The sequence below is a fragment of the Pipra filicauda genome, unplaced genomic scaffold, assembly GCF_003945595.2.
Source record: "Pipra filicauda isolate LSUMZ 115617 unplaced genomic scaffold, ASM394559v2 scaffold33_size4404698_pilon, whole genome shotgun sequence".
In the NCBI taxonomy this organism is placed as follows: Eukaryota; Metazoa; Chordata; class Aves; order Passeriformes; family Pipridae; genus Pipra; species Pipra filicauda.
In genome coordinates this window covers 1,726,026-1,744,894 of record NW_024104465.1, presented here as the reverse complement: position 1 = coordinate 1,744,894, position 18,869 = coordinate 1,726,026, and the positions used below count along the sequence as shown (strand labels likewise).

Here is an 18,869-nt window from a genome sequence, read left to right as displayed (position 1 = left end):
TTCACAACATAGCAACTGGTTTTCTCATTCAAGTGAAGCACGAAGTCCAGAGGTGGCTACATATGTCTAAATATATCCCACCGAGGTTAAGCACTACATTATGTATCTACTGGAACAGTAGATGTAACAACGTGCAGCACTTAGCATTTGCAGTTGTTAGGTATTTTGAGTTAAATATTAAGCCTTTTAGACTAAATAAAAAAAAGAATGTCGGGGAGAGAATGTCTAATATTTAACTTTAAGCAGAAATTGTCCAGGAATAGTCTGGTTTCATCGAGGCATTTGGAGAGCTGTGATTCCTTCTCTCTAATTCACCCTTTTTAGCCAGAAAATTTGCAGTGATGCTCTGCCTGCCAAGCACACCAGGGCAGAAGTGCTGCTCTGGGGCGTTGTTAGGGGCAGGAGCTCTTTGGAATAACTCTTAAAGGGCACGCTAACTCCTGTAAACAGAAAATACCTCACCCCTTTACTCTTTGGGGGACTTTTCAAGATGAGCTAAACATACAGATGATAGTATGCTACAAAGCAAAAAATGTTGAATAATAAGGAGTAAAAAAACCTCATCATTTGAAAGGAAGGAAATCTTTAGTCTGAATAGCTACTACGTTGTCTATTTGCCCTGTGCTCAGCAGTGTAGCATCTACTTCTTCATGGCCAAGGGCCTAAAAACCTGTTCTTAGGAATTATTTTTCTTTCCCAAACCTATTTCTGAAGGGCATTAATAAGCAGTGACTGATACATACATGGTATTTTTCATCTGATGATCCTAATTTGCTGTAATGGCCAATTTTAAAGGTACCTATCAGTAACATCTTGTTTCTTTCGACTGGTAGATCTCTAAACATTGCAGAAGGGAAGATCAATGCAGAAATCAGCTGACAATACAGGAGGGAAATGAGGAGGCCAAGTAAGTTCATTTCCATATCAGCATACCCAGGATGTCAACAGATAAAGCATTTCTGGAAGATTCATAGAAACAAACAGAAGGGGCTGGGTTTCTCTGGGAACTGTCCGATTTCTTTTCTGCCTGGACTGCAAATTAAAGGGAAAAACAGCAGGTCTATTTTGTATCCAGCTCCTGGAGAAGGTCACATAACTGAACTTTTCAAGCTTCTATTCTTAGTGTGAACTTTCACTGACTTCTCTGTTGGTGCCTTGTTTATTTGTAATTTAGTAAATTGTACTACATGTAGGAAATGGACTTCATGGCAATAAAACTGAAGCCCCTGAAAAAAATACTCAGGAGCGGTAGAGACCTGAAAAAACAGAACATTTCCTGTGCACTGTATCAACCATCCTGCAACAGTGCAGTGAGGTCCAGACTGCATGGAGAGGAAATGACAAGCCTAGAATTACTAATAATGATGAAAGGAGACCAGGCTATTCCATAGGGACGACGTGTATATAAAGGTATAACTCCAGCCAACACAATAAACCTTCAAAGCATGAAATGTTAATGTTGAGCAGGAAAGTAACCTAATAAAGGAAGATGCCTTCCATACCCCAGACAAAGCATATTAGAGGGCTTGGATTTAAGTCTGAATGTTCCACCTCAGTCACTGCAATTATCTGTTTAAGTAGGATGCTTGAATCCAGATCCCAGTTCTGGTTTTGACTTCTTCAAACCTCTGTATTTAAACTTCTTCCCAGTTCTGCATTACCTGGACCAAGTAATTGTTTTGGGAAATGGCTGAACCTTTCGGTATGAACCCAGGCTATAATAACTGGTTTTGAGGAAAATGAGTATTTTATGGAACAAAAGTTCTCTAAAACGAGGGAAAATTCCTACAAAACAGTTCTGAAGCGCACATGCTTTTCATCTCTATTGCCCTCAGTCAGGGTGGTCCAGAAAGTCGGATGCAGAAGTCAGGACCACACAGTGTAATCTGCACAGAAAGCAGTTCTCATGCACTGAAACCCGGCATTGCAGAGCTAAAACTGGGCTTTGATAATCCTGGTCCACACACTCTGTGCTGCAAGACTGTTCCCAAGAGTTCATGTAAAACCCCACAATAGCACCCTGGCATTAGTCAGAAGCACCCTGGAGATTGAATTTAAGAGCCAAATATCTAGAGTTCAGGCTAAAATTGGGAAAGACCCAAGAAAAGATTTAAACAAACAAACAAAGTCTTTCCACTGTAGCCCAAGATAGGAGCAAAGGCTGAACAGCATCACGTACCAGAGCAAGTAGGCAGGATTAGTGGCAGTGTTTCTGTCCATCCTTCCTAAGTTGGTAGTATGTACATGTACTCCCTCTGAAACACCCAGCTTCTTACAAACCCTGCTACTGTCATGTGAATCGTGTCTCCAGGCGCTTTCTTCTCCTGTCAGGCCTTGAAATGGGTCACACAAAGTTCCCCAGAGCAGATAAATAAATTAATAACTCGTGTCCCTAGTCCAGTAACTGTCTCAGATCACCCACAGGGTCATGCTGCTGGTTATGAACACCTATCAAGGGATTTGGGTGAATGTGGACCCAGACGTGTCTTGCAAGGCCACACGATATTGGTGCTCTGTCTAAACTTGCTTTCTAGATGCTGCAACAGCCTGTAGAATGACCTCCTACAATGTCATTTTCCAGTGGCCACAAAATAAAGTGCTGAACTGTACTGCAAAAGAGATCACTGAAATAGGTCATTACACTGCTTCACCTCAAATACAAATTCCCTTGCTTGGTTTGGAAATGTAAAACAACTGGCTTGGAACACACCTGATTCAAAACATTTCAAGTGTAAGAGACAGGCAGTGAAGAGGAATTAGCATAATAAAAGTGCAGAGAGAGGAGACAGGTCTAAAATACAGGGGGGGAAGATAAAGCACTGGCTTCATGCTCCTGAATACTCAGCTAAAAAAAGGACGGTAACCTTCCTGTCTGTCCTGCTTTGGGTTAAGGGTGCTGCGATGTAGGGAAATCAATGTTCTCTGTTTTAAAGTCACTCCTTTGAACCCTGACCTCTTGCTAATAATACCTAACTTCAGTGGGGGTTTTGAGAGGTTTTTTGCCTTTACACTAGTTACAGACAAAGCTCTCTTCCTATTTCTACTTAAATCCTTACAATCACTCCTGCCAGTTTTAGAAATGGGTCTGTATGTAAACTGAAGACAAAGAGTAGTTGAGGATTTTTATACAGATGGAAAATTCTGGCCTGCATTTAGATTCCTCACCTTCCCCATGGACTCTGCAAAAGCCACAGGTACAATCACCTACAGAGTAGGAAAGCCAAATTATAAACCTCTTCTATTGGCTTTGTGTCATCTGCTTTTGGCTTCCCGCTGTTCTGAAGGCTGGGTGAGGGGAAGTGGCTGAAAACTGAGGAAGTTTATTGTTGACAATACATTTTGTCTGCTCTCAGGCATGCCTGGGACCAAAGCAGTCCCTGAGCAGCCCCAGATCTGGGGAGTGAAACGTAAGTGTTCAGTCACCTTCCCCTCTCTCCCGCAGGAAAAGCCCAGCTCACAGTTTTCAAAGAGTTAAGGTATCTTTGTAAGAGCCCTTCTGTTGTTTGCACTGTTGTCTTTCTAGCTAGAAACATTCCCCTTGATTGCTCTGACTAAATCACACCTGAAAATGTATCTTTAAAGCAGAATAGATTCACAAATTGGCCACTTTCGCCAATTAAAAACTTCATCCTTCCCTGGAATATGGCTGTCTCCCTGGTGCACAGGAAGTGCATTAAAGAAGTAATAAACACTCATAAAACACATTTAGTGATCTAACATTTAAGAGCAGAGTTCTTGTTCATTACTGTAACTTTCTGCTAAATTACCACCAACGAGATTGCTCATGGGCTCAAAAGGTCAGTGTTATTTTTGCTGTTGAAATCGTGGAGTCTGGGAAACAACTGTGTGTAAATTGCTGATAAACTGGAACAAAGACAGAAGAGAAAAACACTGAACATATAAGAATGCAAGTAAACCAGCAGGAAAGGAGGGGAGGGGAAGAATCTCACGGACAGTTTATTAAAAGAACAAAAGAATAAAATCTGGCGCATTTGTTTTCCACGGGTTCAGGAAGCCCGGTCTTTAGGCACCTACTATAAATAGTGTTCTAATCCTTCATCAAAGGGGGTAGTAGTCTATACCAAAATGAATGAATTTTAGGTATAATCTGGGAAGAGGAAGATGTCCCTCCCCTCATAGTAGGAGAAAGATCTTTTGTTTCAATCCTTGCAGAATTTAGATATTTCAAAGTGTAAGACCTGGAGAGATGAGGCAGAGTCTGGAACATGTTTCTATACTGCCGAATTCCTGGCAAGAACATAGTTAGAGAATGGAATTAGCAAACATCTAAGTTGGAACTGAATAATCTGATTTTGGGAAAGACAGGCTTGAATTTATCACAAGGCTAACTTCAAAATCCTCAAGGATTTCCCCTCTGAGTAGAAGCTCTATGTGAATTCTATGAACTTTAGAAAAGCATTTGATAGGTTTGATAGAGATATCATATAGGAAGTAATGGGAGCTTATTTGAAATTCTAAAAAGGACAACTTTCAATCATTTAATCCTCTATAAAAGACCTGACTGCAAGGTAATCCCAAACAGCTACTTCAGAGACATCCAAGTTAAAAACAAATGCAGATTATAAGAGCCCTATATTGCCCTTAAGGGGAAAAAAGTCACTGAAAAATTATTTCATCCAAAAAACTGCAAATTATTCCCAGGGGGCTCATTAGATGGCCCCGAACCCATTGTTTTCTAGGTGAGAGCTTTGGCTAACAGCTTGGCCAGTGGCAAAGTGGTATTAAAGGATTCAGTACACCACTCTGGCTCTCAGTTGTATGGGTTGGGGTTTGATGATGTTCAAAGAAACTCAACAAGGAGCTTGAAGAGGTTTGTTTCCATAGCTTGCCCACTGAATGCCTGGTGGGTAACTTCTAGGATAGGCACTGAATATTCTTCAGGCAGGTTAAAACCTGCATGCAACAGTCAATAAAGGGATACATTAATCTTTAGTTTTACACTTGACAGCACAAAAGGAACAGCAACATCCATTAACAATCAACACCTTGCTTTTCTGGGAAGGCATTCAAGCAGAGAATGAGGAAATTATAATAAGGCTTGTCTCTCACAAAGGATGAGACCCTTCCCACCACTGGAATTATTATGGAAAACCTGCTAGATCTCTCATACAGGCACTGTTTAAAAGGTCCTCACAGAACATTCTCCATATTAAAATGCTTCCCCATTAGTCTCTCACCAAAGCCATTCAACTCACAGCTCCCACTGGCTAGTGGGAACTAGGGCTGCACAGTGACAGGGGTGGCAGGGAAGGGAAGAAAAAAGGGAGCATCTATGGCATCCCTCTGCTGCAACATGATATGGGAGCATAGTTTTATGCTAAGAAGTGGGAAAGGGGCTTCAACCCTTCAGCTGAATTTGCCCAGTGGTCTGATCCATACCCCCAGACACTCGGTCTCTCAGGATGTCAGGCACTCAGGGCTTTTATACACAGGGACTTAGATTGATACCCAGCCTGGAAACTTCTGCTTCAGAATAACATGATCTGCTTTAGAATTTATTTTTGAGTGACATACTTTTATTCCACAGTGAGAATAATCTTACAGGGTGCTAACCAGAAGTAATATCTCACTTGAACTGCAGACTCCACTGCAACTCAAATCAGTTGTCCAGTGTAAACAAGCCCTTTTTTCAGAGAAGTGGGAAGACAACAAAGCTTGCCATCTTTTAAGGACAGCTCATGGAGGGGATGCTGTGAGGCCTCAATGGCACGTTTGTGTAGTGGAGGCCAATATCTCTGGCTCACAGCAACATGTGAATTTGGGCAGACGGTTGCAGCTGCACTTGGCAAACAAACAGTAGTAACCTAAGCTTGACACTATAAATGATGGTTATTGAACCAGTGTCTTCATGAACAGGCTAGATGCTGGCAAAAGGGCATGAGGAAGACAAAACAGAAGTTTAATTAACTTAACAGGAAAGGAAAAATCTCCTAGATAAAAGGAAAAGAGCCATTTCTGAGCCAAGTATTTAAAGGGTTCTCAGACCTTCCCAGGCCAAAGAGTGTCTGTATGTAATGCTGACTTCCTTCCAGCTCTGTCTGTGCCAGAAATAACTCGTCAATGGAGTATATCTCACAAGTGTACCTTTTATTAAAGCCATTCCTGCACAGGAAAGTGATACTTGCTGCTGACGTGCTGCTGGCAAACAAGGAAGAAGGAAACTGCATTTAGGAAGAGTGTAACACATTCTACTATCCTTCCTGAGCCCATACAAATGTCCGTGGACCTGTAATGGCATGAGCAGACTTTCAAAAGAGAGAGAGAGAGAGCACAGGGCAAGAGGGGTCTGCAGTGATTAAGGGGAGAAAGGAAGGATTGATTGGCCATTTCAAGACCTTTGGTGTCTTCAGCATCTTTCAGTAGCAGTTTACCATCACTGATACTGTCTATTGTGTTATGTTGTTCTTAGCCACAGCAGAAGGCACCCAGAGTGAGGACTCTGGGCCATCACATTATACTGAAATCTGGCCAGTCAGGCTGTACACACAGAACAGACTCACATGTTGCCTGAAGATACAAGATGTAACTCTTGGCTTGAGTGACATACTGAAAGGATCATATTGCCTATAGGGTTATACAATCATCCACCAACTGGCTGTGGCTTGCCTCACATGCTCCAGTTCAGGATCTGAGCTTTCATCTAGAAAGAAAAGTATATTCTTATTTTTCCCGTTTTCAAGAAAATATTTCACATGTGAATAGAATGGAGCAGCTGAAATAGCATCTGCTGATGTCCACAGAGAGCCTGAAATCAAAGCCCTGAGAAGAATAATCACCTTCCACCCAAGCATCTCTCTGGCTCCAAAACAGGAAAACTGGCTTTATGAAGGAAAAAAAAAAAGAAAGAAAAAACCCTCCATGTTAACCATTTCATTGCTAGCCAGCAGTCTATGGAGACTGGAATTTAAACCAGTTGACAGAGATGAGAAGACAGGATGGGTTAGAAACACAAAGTCAGCAGAAAGAAGGAAGGGAAGAGATTGTGGATGACCTACTGGTGGAGATAATTTTCCTGCTGAGCAATAGTTTCCATACCAGCAATTTCTGAGCAAATTTCTAACAGTAACTGTAGGAAGGGGGGTTTTTTGTTTGGTTTGGGGGATTCTTCTGTTTACCAACTAGACTCCATACTGGACCTTTGGTCCAACCTCACAGTGAAGAGTTCTGTGGGTCCAGAGGAGATGACAGTACTAAATTTATGGGCCAAATATCATTAAGGATGGAATGCAGTCCTTTCCAGGAATGAGTGAGACACTCTTCCCGCAGCCAAAGAGAGGGGCTTTTATCTTTTTCCTTTTACACACAGGCACCCTCCTGCCCCCCCAGTGCACTGCATGCATATAGCCATTTCCTGAAACATTTCAAATTTGTTTTCCTTAGGTTATTTGTGTCTACAGCCACCAGATGGTCTGTGTCAAAGCTGATATGTTCAACATATTATTCCATTATCCTATTAGGTTGAACATGTCCTTCCTCCCATGAGAGCTGTTAAGATATCACCCTTACAGAAAAGAGGCAGCTTTAGTCCCCCTGTCACCTCCTTTCTCCTTCTGAGTAACATACTCTCCTCAGTTAGCACATAGCTAATGTTCTAGTCTATCTTGATATTCTGTGTTCATACCTGCAAGAAATGATATCTGGCCATTTAATATCCAGCTCTCTCGCTGAACAAGCTGCACACATGTATCAAGTGCAATAAAATAACTCCAAAGGTTTGAAAAAGACAGTGATGATGCTTTCTTCTTTTCAAATAACAATTTCCTATATTGTTTTATAGGACTCTATAATTCGAAATGATCCTCCATCAAGATACCAGTCATATTTCCAAAACTGCCCTCTTGATCTTAAAAAGTCATGGTAAACATCTGCAATTCAGGTCAACGACATTTAAACTGAGGAAATGGTCACCTTTGGTTTTCCTCTGAAGGCTCCTCATGCCCCTGGGAATGGGAGAGCAGAAATTCCTGGCTGGTTTCCATGACCCCAAGGACTGAACATTCTTTGCTTGAGGATCCTTCCCAACCCCTGCAGCAACTACAACTAAGGCAGCTTGTGTCAACAAAGATTATTCAAAAGATGCTGTTTCAAGTTGGTAGGGGTAGAAGGAGATGGGAGAAGAGAGAGAGGGAAGCAGAGGAAGCACCACTGACAGGGAGGGAGGCAGCCAGCACACAAATGAGCGAGTTTACATTAAAGATATGTAGGATCTCCTGGGGGAATACTTAATCACTAGCAACAATATTAGCACTAGCTCTTGCGTTTCTTCAAGAAGCAAGTCTGGGTGGGAAAGACCCTGGACAAAGGACCCTTCTTTTTACACACCAGAAATAAATGTTTTTGTAAACAATACGTAGCCCACTTCATTTGCATGTCTGGAGATTACCACTTACCTCACATCCTACATTTTCACAGGATTTGTGGGAGAACAGACATCCCCAGAGTCACACGAACAGGAGGAAAACATAGCACACGGTCCCTGGACTGATCATCTGCAAAACACGGGTCACCTACAGATGTGAGAGGAGCACAAGAATGAGTAAGTGTGGCAGGGATGTGTGATGGATAACTGGGGCATGCAGGGATAAAGAGCTGGGATAGCACTTGTCCCAGACACAGCTAGCCCAGATCAAATCCTTACCAAATCCAATCTCTAACTGATCAGATGGGCTATTCACAGCACCCAGGGACAATAAAGGAATTATTGTAGCAGAACAAGTGGTAGCAGAAGAAAAGGCACTACTTGGCAAAAGGCGATGCTGCAACACATCTTCCCCCAACACACTCTCTGCTTGAGTCAGTCTCCAGAGCAAAAGGGAGCCTGCAAAATTTCATATCGATGTTTTACTATCTGCTTGCTCACCTTTTGCATCTTTTGTTCCACAATGGGAAGCAGTCACAAGCGTGTCACTCACAAACATGTTGGCACTCAGTTCAGTTCCTCCTGGTCCTGGAATAACGACAATCACCAGCATCAGCTCAGTTCCAGGAACTCAGTAAAATAAAGTCTTTTTTAAAAGCCTCCATCAAGCCAGGCTGTGCCCTGGGAAGGCCCCCTAGCACAGCTTCCTCCTGTGTTAATCAGAAAGATCAGCCAAGAGCACGTACTTGCTCCCCTACCCATCCACCTTCCCCTCCTCACCCTCGCTCTGCAGGGCATTACCAGGCACTTCAAGAAGAGATGCAGTTATGTGAGTAGGGTCCATATAGCTCCTTCAAGAGGCACCAAAATTCATATTTGTCCCAGGAAGAGGCAGTGTTCACCTCTATTCCTGCTGCATCCCCTCCAGTTATAAAGTTTTTATGATCCTGTAGCACACAGGTTGTACATCTTCAGAGAGGTGGGCAGTGGTGGGCGAAAATTAACAGAGACGCACCTAAAACACAGAAAGTTAATGAATAAACTGATATTAGGGGAAATGGTAGAGGTTAATATCAGTAGTTCCCACTGAGAGTGGCTGATGGATCACCGTTTACTGCTGATGGCAAAGGGGCTTTGAGAGGTGTTTTTACTGTGAGCAGTGGTTCCCAACAGAGGAGAGCAGCAGTGGTACTGTTACTGTGGGATGGGACAGCTGGGGGAAGCCAGAGAGTCTCTCACATGTGCTGTGACTCAGACCATATCCAGTCTCTCCTCTAATCCACAGGGGTACCATTTCTCATGCCCTTCCTCGCTGGATTGCTCTTGTCACCATAAATCCAGATGTTCAGGCTTTGGGAGGGAAGAAGCGATTACACCAAAGGGCTGCTCAGCATTGCAAAACAACATCCAGTTAGGCTGAGGTCCTGAGGAATTGCAACACTTCAGAGGTTCACTTGAACCTTGCATGCAGTGTACAAAAAATGATACTCTAACTATCCCATCTGCTGGCCCATGCTTCTCTGGTCATGATATGTGCTTAATTTCATATATTGCAGGTCTTCAAAGCTCCTTCTAGCATAGTGTAATTTTCCACTGTTAGCAAGATCTCTTTAGAAACCAAGCCACTACCAAACTACCTGGGAAGCTTTATGTACACAAAGCTGTAGTTTTTGGAGTTCTCCCCCAGGCTAGAAGCAAGATCTTAGTGGAAAGATTCCTCACTTCTTACAGGTACAAAGAACCATTCTCTAGTAATGTTGAATCACAGAATCCTGAATTACCAGTCCTAGAAGAATGCTTACTTACAACACAGTGATTTAGCAGGATAATAGAATAAAAAGGTGAGAGAAGCAGCAGCATAAAAATACCTTCTGACTGACCACAGTTTCAAAATGTGCCCAGCCCCTGGAGCCACAGATTACTGGAAAGAGGCTGGGAACAGCAATAAGAGCTGCCTGCAAATGATATTCCTAAAGATTGTGCAATTTAACCCAGCTATTATGAAGATGGATGGATGCAGGATGCACATGTATTGCTGCCTGCTCCACACAATGGCTAAAATTGGGCAGAGGGAGAAATGACATAGTGCAATTCGCAAGTAACTAATATGCCTGTGGCCTTTCTTCACCTTTCCATCTCCTTATGCATTAGACAGAATATTCATGTCCCAGGCAATAACCCTTCCCTGTTCAGACCTCTGCATCCTCCTCTTTCCTCCTGTCTCAGTTTGCCAGTTGTTCAGCTTCCCTCATCCACCTATGCTTGGTCTATAAGTATGTTCTCAGTTTCATAAACTGAAAGAAAACTTCTAAAATTACTACCATTTTGACTCTCAGCTGCCTGCATAAAATTCACAGCTTCCATATGGTCTGGGTGAACTCAGAGACTTGATCAAATTGGTGCTTGCTTCTGTTTTTCCTTTGTCTAGTATTTTTTTTTTACACTGTATTCTTTTTTAGCGTGTTTAATGTATACAGCTGCTAGTAAAGCAAGGGCCAAACTTAAAAACAACAACAAAAAATTTAAGATAATTTCCCTTCTTAAATGTAGAAAGCTTAATTTAACCCACAGAAAGTCTCTTTGATGGTTCAGCATCAAGCAGACACAGGAAGCACCGGGGCAGCTATTCTTGGGCCTTTGCAGAGAACTGGAACACAGTGTTTTCCCTTCATGCTATGGACTGTGCTGTCACACCACCTCACTGTCTGGTCCTTGACAAACAGAGGGAAGCACTGAAAACCCTCTAATGCCCAGCCTCTCAGGATGACTTACCTTGTTTAACAATGAGCCCTTTGGGTTTGTTGAGCCTCCGTGTCTTGTGCATGCAGGGACATGTTTAGCACTTCATCGGAGGTGAAGAAAAACAGCACTTTTATGAGTTGCCAGACCAGTGAACAATCACAGCCAGGAAACCTTGTTGCTCCTGACCACAGCTGCTCATCCTTCAGGGGCACCTGAAATACAGTAACAAAGGATCAATTATGTTACAGCAGAGAAACACAGGAATGTCTTCCTGAGCACAATTCCAGAATGTGGTCTGCATAGAGACAGTGCTGGGGGAAAACAAAAAACAAAACACAAAGCAAGCAGGCAAAGGGGAAGACCCTCCAAAATAAAAAAGAGGCCTCAGAAACATGAAGTGAGAGGCCACATGAGTCCAAGGCAAAGGGAGGAGTTGCCACCCAGCAACTGCTGGTCACAGCACTCTGGCAAGGCACTGTCCAGTTCAACTGGCCAGAATGTTTTCAGGCTACACCGGAACAAATAAGGACCTGGGGTAATAAGCTTAATAAACTCAACAATCAGAGTAATTTAGAGGCACTTTTCCTCTTCAGTTGCTTAAAGGCTTTTAAAAATCCTTTGTGGTTGCCCCATTCCCACTTGACTTCTTGGCATCTCCCTAAGGGCCTTTGTCTTGATGCTGAATCAAGTGCTGTAGCCTGGTAATGGCAACTGAGTTGTCTCCTTTAAGAGTGGGGAAACCTGCCTGAAGTAAACAACCAGAGAAGCCCACAGAACAAGTTGCCTTACAGACCTAAGATGTCTACCCAAAATTGAACAACACTTAATTTCCTCTGGCCTCCCACGGGTTGACACATCACAGGTGGTACCTCATCAGGAAAGATGACTTGCATGTGTCCCCCAGTCCAGTCCACCCTCTGCTGAATACAAAACTGCAACATCCATCCCTCCTTATTGGTATATTGTGCTGAGTCCAAACCTGAATTCACATTCACACACAGGCTGTGACTGCAGTGCCTCAGAAGCCAGCAGAGCCACTCACAGGGGGCTGTGAGACTTAGGCCTTGCATGTTAACAGCAATAAATATATTTGATATGCATTCTTTGCTGGAAGCTGAACAGCTTCCAGAGTCATCTCCTGCCTGGCAAAACATTTAATCTGAGTGGGGACCAAATTAGCCGGGAACCTGAAAGCCCACAGACAGCAGAGGGAGCACTCACTGCTCCTGTCCTCTGGCTCGAGCATCCTGTCCGAGGTCAACAGCCAAAAATAAAAGTAAAAATGACTCTCGATGGTCACCTGGGAAAATGGAGATACAACTGTGCACACGCTGCACTTGTGGTTCAAATGCTGCTGAATTATCACACCAAGTTAATGCCCAGGTTTGGTGCTTAAGAAGGGCTGTGTTTGAGAGGTTGTTTCCACTGCTGTACTGCACCAAGCACATCAGGCACAAAACAAAGCAGTCACAGCACACGTTTAGCCCAGATTCTGGTTTGTATCTAGAGTTTCACTGGAGATAGGGAGATGGAAGTGAGGCCTGGACTGGATTGTTGGAGCCACCAGTTTTGGTCCCACCTTTCCTGCAGTGCTGCTGGAAATTCCTGTGAAGGCTCCATCCCACCACTGCACCTTGACAGCCTTTGATTGTTGAAGGTGGGGGCAACACTGAGCTCCCCCATGAAGTGTGGAGACCTCTCGTGACAGTCACTAGAGATGAGACAGCCATTTTGTGAGCTGAATCCCATCAAGTTAGTGGTTGAAACATTTCTGTAAGTACTAAAGGTGAAGGAGCTAAAAACAGAAATTGTCAGGGGTGAAATGTCAAGTTTACACTATTGAAAGGCAGGGCAGATGCTTCCTAGTCTGTTTACTGGCACAATTACCAGTGGGTTGTTGTTTGCCATTCTGTCAACCCAGGGTTTCTAGATCTGCGAGGAAAAAGAAGCTACCTTTTCCCCACCACGTGCTTCCCAAGTTATAGGAACAGCAATTGCCTCTACTCTGCAAATCAGACTTGCTCAGAAAAAAAACCAAGCCCTTTAGACGACCCTTTCTGCTCCCCCAGCAAGCAAAAGGAAACGCTGTAAATAAGTGGAAAGGCTCCGTGCTGCCACTATTTCCTGACTCCCAGCACCAAATGAGAGCACAGGGGTTTGTGATCAAGGGGAATATTCCTGAAGAGAAACTATCTGCAGCATCTTGGAGATTTCTTATCAAAAGGGCCCTGCTTGCCTGCACACCACATCTTTACCTGCCTTAGCCTCTGACCTGGTTTCTCCCAATGATGCTACTCTTTCTCCCTCTTCCCTTCTTGCTTCTATATGGCTCTTTCAGAGAAATGTCAGGGACTCAGCTGGTATATCCTTGGATGCAGTGTAGGGAGGTGTAGCCAGCCTCAGGACCTCTGACTCGCACCCCACAGCATGCAGCTCTTCATGGGGCAGAGGAGAAGAAACCAGAAAAGAAACAAAAAGCAAAAAGTTAAAAAAGTGCAGAACAGAGTCACAAGATGAAATGGAAAAAACACCTCAAAAAAGTGAGGAGGAGAGGAAGAGTGCAGCCACCTTCAAAACACAGCTCAGGAAGAAGCTGGGGAGCATAAACAGACACAACACCTTGAATGTATGGAACAAAAGGGTTTTCTTCCATTCCTTCCCTGATTTCTGCCAGTAGTCCTGCCTATTGCCCCCACCCACCCATGCAAACTCACTTTCAATTACCTTACCTAAGGAACATTCATTGCAGGAAGATGCCCTGTGTGTATCAAATTAGTGCCTCAAGAAAGCCCATTCAGGAAACATCTCCATGATCCTTATTCAGTTAGCAGGAGGGGATGGAGTGGGGATGCCAGCTGAGAAGGGGGTTTTATGCAAACACAGGATGAGATAGCTGTGCAGACACAATGCAGAGGGACCACATCCTGCCTGCTCTGAATATTGCTGCAGCCTCACAATTGCTTTTGTGCACCAAACTCATCATCTTTTAGAGCTGAAAAACTTCTAATCCTAGATGGAAAGTGCTGGGACGAACAGTTGGGCCTGGAGGTATCCACAGGGGACATCCCCTTTTAATCTACTTGAGAGACCAAGGACGATGAGCCTTAGATACCTTTAGGGGGGTGTTTAAACCTCGGAGTTTTGGTATGAATTTATGGCATTGAAATAAGCAGCCAAATCACCTGGGGCAACAACAAAGATTATAGAACTCCAAAATGTTCCCCCTGTTGCTGGGATTGGGAATAGGTGAGATTTCCATGTGCAATACACAGAGGTCTTGGATGCTGCAAAATCTACCAGTCAGCTATTGCAACTGCCCCTGACACACTGGTGTAAGTCATCAGCAGATTTCCTAAAGTGCTGTACAGAGATCTCAGAGGACACAGCCACAGACTAATACCTCTTTTAGGAACATGGTGTCTCACAGAAATGCCCCATTCTCTTGCTTGTGTTGCCCCAGGGAAATGGGATGTAACATGCTGCCAACAGCTGTGAGCAAACTAGATTGTCCACACAGCAGCTGTAAGGGGAATGGGACTGAGGAGAGATAAATTTCTGTCTCTGACAAGAGCTAATGGGCTCCAGGCAGACTGGCAGCTGCAAAGCACCCAGTTCCCTGCTCTGGTTCTGCTGACCAGGCACCTCTGGGACTGTACTTTGAGCTGGTGAAGAAAAGAGTTTGCTTCCATCTATTTTTATACTGCAGATCCATCTGCTGCTCTCCACAGCTGGCAAGGCCTGGAGCTCAGTTTAGATCCTCCCAACAAAAGCCTCTTTATGAGGCATGGGAATCCCCCAGCACTATCAACACCATTTGGATTGCATTGCCCAGGCTGAGGCTATTTTGGGCACCACAGGTGGCTTCTCCATCTCACTGAGCACGGGGATGGAGCCAACAGATGCCTCACCACAATACTACTCAGCCATACCACCAGGGATAAACTGAGCAGAGTGGAGGCTCTGATAAGCCCATGGGATCTGGGGGGAAGGGACACAAAGGGAGCAGCTCAGGGAATGGGTTTCACAGGTGAGACAGAGCAGAATTTCCATCAACACAGAGACCCTCAGAACTGCTTTTGAGACACAAAAACAGAGCAGAGCTAATCAGAGTTTCTGATCAGATGCCCTGAGCAAAGCACTAACTCACTCCATATCCAGACCCACCATTTTCATTCCACAGACCCTGTGCCCTAGAGAGCAACTCCTGCTCTATCTGGGCAAAGCAGAAACCTCCTTTTCTCTCCTTTCCTCTCTGTTCAGGCAGTAACCCCTTCCTTTGTCCTGAGGTTCAACACCTCCTTGCTCCTGTTGGAGAGAGCTCCAAGCTCTGGGCTCCCCCTGACACACAGGCAGCAGAAAGCTCTCCCAGCCTCTCCTTTCTCTGCTCTTACTGCATGGATGCTATTTCCTGTGTTTATTTTGCCTGTCTGCCTAGCTGGCCAGGAGGGTCTCACCTGCTGGAAAACTGCCATTACTTCTCCATCTGCAACACTGACCACGGGTTAGCAAAAAAAAAGAGGTTTAGGTCACTTCTAGTTTCCTTAGGATGCCTGACTGCTAGCAGAGGCCAAAGGCCACAGATGCTGAGGGAGAGCAGGTTCCTGTGCATCTTACCTGGAAGCTGACAGCAGCAGATGCATCTCTTTAGGAAAAAGAACAGGGACACATGTTTCACAGCACTGGGATACATCCAGCAGAGAGAGAACACAGCCACCTGGAAAACACTGAATTCATGGCTACGTCCTCAAGGGCCTCCCTTCGGAGAGCGCGAACGTGTCTGTGCAGCAGACAGAGCTCAGCCTCTTCCAAGACCTGACTGACACACAGGCTTCAGCCTTCAGTGTCATCCACATGTCACTGACATCCTGACCCCAGGATGCAGCCTCATGCTTTTGATGGGAAGAAGGCATTAAACTGTCCCTGGGAGGACTGTATGTCCCACACAGTGCTTCCAAATCGAACGCGGACGGAAAGATCCTCCTGCAAGGGAATCAGAGAGTGCTGTTAGCACAGAGAGCACATCCCTCCCTCCTGCCACACAGGGAAAATCTACAGGAACACAGTTTCTACAATGCTTTTGGAAGTCCAGGTGGTGCTGAGCCATGGAAAGGCACAGACAGCCCCTGCATCTTGGATAAACTTCGTGTGCTTTGGGTCTGGCACGTGGCAGGAAAGGAGGGATCATCAGCAAATGTAGAACTTGGGATGGGAGGGAACTTGCATGGGAATCAAGTGCTCAGAGAAAGCAAGCTATAAGTGTTTCTGATTAAAAGCCTTGATTCCCAAGTGTTGGCTCAATCCATAAGGAATAGGGGAGCTTGGGTTTAATTTAGCTGCAAATGAATGTTAGATGGGTTAGTTCTGCAGACTGGAAGGCCTCAGTGCAAGTTAGGGATATTACTGTGTATTTCCTCTGGAAGGAAATCAAAATGCTGTTTCTCATGACTTCAGAAAGGACGCAGCTGTAGAACAAGCAGCTGATTCTCGGCTTTACTTGTGGCATTGAGTTACCGATGGTGGGAGAAAAGACTATTTCTGTTTTTCCAGTGCAACCTTTAGCATTTTGATCCTTCTGGAATTAGAGGAGGATCTTGAGGAGGGTCTGAGATTTTTTTTTGTCTCCACCCTATTCTGTTAGTGCTTTTGGCATGAATATAAAGAAAGGCAGGAAACACTTGGAATGCTGGACTGTTCCCAAATGGCAGGCACCTCAGAAACGAGGGAGCGAGTTGTCCTCTTCTTTAAGGTGCTGGTTGTTCATGTAGCCCAGCACCCCTGTGCTGGTGCTGGGTGCTCTCCTCTCAAAACTCTGTCTTTGAATCAGCCACAATCCTTGTGAATTAACTGCAGCCCTGCTCCAGTTGCCTCTCCAGGACTGGGAATGCAAACATTAGCCCTCTTCTCCCCAGTGTCTTTTGGCTCTGCAGAATAACTTCACAATTGGATGTTACCAGCACAGAACAGCTTCAAATCAGCAGCACAACCCCCAGTTGCCTGGCTCAGGAAACCTGTGATTGCTCACAGGATGGCAGGGAGTCACTTAGCAGCAGGCAAGTCTCAGAGCTTCCATTCCTGTTAGCTGTGAAATCAGTCTCATTCTCTGGATGATGGAATGGTTTAATATCACAAGATCCAGAGTGTGGGGCAGGGCTGCTCAAGGCACTAACACAGGAATCAATACTGTTCAATATCGACTTGACTGCCTGGCAGGTTATTCAGTAATGTGAAAGGATGGGAGCCCTCTTGGCCCCAAGACTCACACTGCAAACAGCATTCCTTGGCAAGACACTTCTTTTCTTTCTGTGCCTGGTGGTAAAAGGTTGTATCAGCATGGAATCAAAACGACCTTCATCCCCCCTGGATCAGCACGGTCAGAGATGCTGGGTCCAGCACACCTGCCCTGCTGAAGGCTCCAGCATCTGCCACTGCTCAGCACACCTCCAAAATAGGAACTTGGCAAACAGAGCTGACAGAGTGCATTGCTAAGCAGAACATTCTGCCGAGTCCCAACACCAGGACTGCATGTTATAGGGCACTTGCCAATTCCTGAGTCAACTTTATTTATTATACACTAGAAAGGTTATGACGAATCTCAAAAGATAAAATCTGTGTCTGTCAAGCCACCTTCCTTATTTTCATTGGCTCAGACCCTCACGCTCCACACCAACAATAACAGGACACGGGTTCAAGAGGCACCATGAGTGCAGCTTACCCTGAGATCGCCCAGGCTTGTTTTGCATTCTTCATAGAACCGATCCAGGCTCCTCAATTCTCTTTATTAGGAGGTGATCTTTTTCCTGGATGCAGTCACCACACTGCACAAGAGTCCTGCATCCATGGGAACCCCAAAGCACAGGCAGAAGCTTTAACAGCCCAGATGATGCCAAATACCCAAATGATGCAGCTGCAAGTTCTCCAGCAACATGAAGCACCCAACTGAGATATGCTGAACTCCCCTTTAGAAGTAATACCCTGGACTAATACCAGCCCAAAAGACATCCCCATGACCTCATCAACAGTTGAGGCAGCAAGATACCCCATGCACATGGATTTTCTTCATTGTCATTATGAGCTGTTATCTAATCTCCTTGTCTTAGGTAAGGCAAGAGATCAGAGCTGCCCAGGGCTCAGGGTAAATCCTTGGCAAACAAAGCCAGTGCTGTCAGTGTCTGAGCTAGCAGGCTTAAAGACTCCCCTGGGCTCTCTAGAAGTTGCAGTCACCACTCTGGATTGCAGCAGGACACTCCCAAAAACCAGAGTCCTGGGTTTGGAGTTCAGTGTCACAGTCTCAGACCACACAGTATGCATCTGCACTACACATAACCTTATCTTTACACAGTTTACTCTGAACTTGCAGATTGAAAGCTCTTTTCCCAAGTCCTTACCTTTCACTCGCTGAAAAATCACCATGCTACTCTCGCACCCAAACTCGGCTGAGATTACTTTCTTTGACATGTTGAAAGTACTCCAGTTCTTGAACTGAAATTCTGATTTTCTGAGATCTGGACAGCACTTTCCTGCCACTCTGCACAATTTCAGCAGGGACTCTGCAGTCACACAGCAGAGAAATGTTGGTGTATCTTACAGCCGAGACCCCTCCAACAATCACATCCACTGGGTCATTTCTGAGGAAACATCTCCAATATCCAGAAGTGCCCCCCTTTCTTCTCAGAAATCACTGAAGAAGAGATTGGGAAGTCAGTGAGAAATACAGTTCCACTTACTATTCAGTGAGACTCCGGCCTGC

At 44.7% G+C, this 18,869-nt stretch overlaps 1 long non-coding RNA gene across 1 annotated transcript; it reads right to left on the bottom strand.

The window, feature by feature from the left end:
- Nucleotides 1-8,455: 8,455 nt before the first annotated feature.
- On the bottom strand, nucleotides 8,456-9,376 carry LOC120323769. Its single transcript, XR_005564596.1, has 3 exons — nucleotides 9,182-9,376; nucleotides 8,882-8,968; nucleotides 8,456-8,528 (listed from the first exon to the last, which is right to left on the bottom strand). It is a non-coding gene; the product is annotated as an uncharacterized LOC120323769 (long non-coding RNA).
- Nucleotides 9,377-18,869: the final 9,493 nt, after the last annotated feature.